This window comes from Drosophila biarmipes, chromosome 2R (genome assembly GCF_025231255.1).
Source record: "Drosophila biarmipes strain raj3 chromosome 2R, RU_DBia_V1.1, whole genome shotgun sequence".
NCBI lineage: Eukaryota > Metazoa > Arthropoda > Insecta > Diptera > Drosophilidae > Drosophila > Drosophila biarmipes.
The window spans coordinates 1,087,350-1,090,107 of NC_066615.1; positions in this window are offsets into that span (position 1 = coordinate 1,087,350).

Here is a 2,758-nt window from a genome sequence, read left to right on the forward strand (position 1 = left end):
TAAATATAAAATTTTTACCAATATTAAATAACAACAAAATAAGTGATTTCGATAAATGGATCAAAATTCGTCAAGAATTAAGTTACTATCAAAATAAAAAACGTAATAAATCGTGGAATTTTCAAAATGAACAAAAAGCGAATCCTATTACAACCAAAACAATTGAATCCCAAACCACTGATTGCATTGATATAAAACCCAGCACATCGGAATCAACATCAAAGTACGATCACTCACGTCCGGAAAAATTTGAGTTTCCCGATTTACCACCTGAAAGTGATAATGAGGATTTTAGTTCAAATAAAAAAGAAAATGTTTTATCAGATAAACGAAAAGTGAGTGATACCTCTTTTTTAGATAGTGAAACAGATAAAAAGAAAATAGGATTAGAGAAACCGGTGCTCAGAGCGAAGTTAAATGAACGACAACGCAAACTCAAAGCAAAACTACAAAAATTGAAAACGGAAACTTTACCTTATCAAAAGTTTAAATATGTAACAAGACGTAAAAGGTTATTGCGATCGGTTAGAACAAAAAACCCAGTGCAAACTAGTAAAAATAAATTAAATTGGATTTCGTAATATTAACTTCCATAAAAATCAAAAGTGATTTAAATGAGATTTTTATTACATTGTTAAGTAATGACTCAATGAATGTATTTCCTGACAACGTAAAGTGTGCATTTACAAACATTGTTAACATTCCAGAAGACATGAACGATGATTGGGAAGTCGGTATTTCAGACATATATTTGAATAATTACATTAAATATACACCCAACCAAGATAAAAATGTCGTTGAAGAAACCGAGTTTGTTAGTCTTGTAAATGCTGAAACATCCGTTCAAACGAATATTCCTGAAAATGGATTGATTTTTATTTACACTGACATAATAAAACCAAGGTCAGTAGGTAGTAAAAGACCGCGATGTCTTCGTGTAATGCATTATAATGGAAAGGAAAGAAATATTCAATTTAAAAATATTGAATATTACCCTTTGGACTTATGGTCGCCAAATGAAATCTCAATACTCATTACTGATTCCAATGGATATAAGGTAAACTTGAAACTTCAGCTGTTCCGATTTTCGTTACTCTTCACTTTAGAAGAAGAAGAAGGTCAGGACTATAAATAATGCATACCCAAATATTATTTATGTAGAACCAAAATAGTCATCATGGTGAAATCTTATCAGGATTATTATGTAAATCAGTGTGGTGGGGGCTTAAGCAACATCGAAAGTCTTTACATATCGCCGCATATTGTGCAACAAGGACGAGGAATAGGAAATTTTTTTAGCGGTCTTTTTAATTACATAAAACTACTTTTTCTTTCGGGCATAGCTGCTATAAAAAATCAGGCTGCTGAGACTGGTAAGGCTGTAATCAATGAATTTGGGAGAAAGCCTTTAAGAAATATAATTCAAGAACAAAGTAAAATTGCTTTACAGAATCTTTCAAATAAAGCAATTGATAAAATTACCCGTTTTCAAAGTGGAAGTGGAAAAAGAAATAAAAGGCTAGGTAATAGGAAAAAATGACTTCATTATACATCTAAACGACCACGTAAACATACCCAAACGCAACATAAACAAAAAATTCACAAGTAAATTAAATATTAAAGATATTTTTTCTAAAGCAAAATGAGTACGCATATCGAATGTATAAAAAGTGAACTAGATTTGTTTGCGGCACACCCCACGCAAAGTTCTATTCTAAGAACTGAAGAAGTCTCATACAACCCAATTGCTTCTTTGGACGGTGCCTCTTCAATCGAATTTGTTTGCTTGAAAATGGTGAAACGTATCGAGATTTATCCAGTGTTTATTTACGACTTGTTGTGCAACTTAAAAAAAATGATAACAACAGCATTGAAGGAAATGCTGTTGGTGTTGTAAACAATATTCTACATTCAATATTTAGAAGTTCGTCAGTTTATTTAAATAATATACTGGTATTTCAAAGTCATAATAATAATTATCACTATAGAGCGTATTTGCAATCAATTTTAAACTATGGGAGTGACGCCTCTGAAAGTCACTTGGCCTCCCAAGGGTTTTTTTCCCAATTTTGGAGGAATAACAGTAGTGAAATATGTTTATCCGGACTCGAATGAAACCCTTAAAAATATGTTTCAAAATAGTAATAGGTTGAGTTATTCGGAAAAGTTCATGGAGATATTTTCAATCAAACCAAACTGCTTGTTAACAATGTTGATTTAAGAATCAATTTCAATATTGAAAAACAGCGTTTTATTTAATAGAAACTGGTACTGAATCAAATTTAAAGATACTTGAAGCACAACTTTTCATGAACCACATAACAGTTAACCCAAGCATTTTATTGGCTCATCATCATGTTTTAAAAACAAAAAATGCTCTGTACCCATTCAGCAAGGTTGAAGTCAAATCATTTACAATATATCCGGGCAACAATACACTGTCGATAGACAACGCAGTTATTGGTCAAATACCAAATTTTCTGGCCTTTTGTATGGTTAAGAACCGCTCATACTCAGGAAACCGAGGCTTAGACCCATTTCAATTTGAACATTTTAAAATTCAGCTCTTTAACCTATTGGTTAACGGAGTTCAAGTTCCTTCCCAGGCTCTAGAGTTCGATTACTCGAACGCTGAAAAGGTTCAGAGCTCAAGAGGTTATAATATTCTTTTTAGATCATGTGGAATTAAACATTACGATCGTGGACTACAAATTACCAAGGAAATGTTTGATTCAAACAGTTTTATATTAGCCTTTGA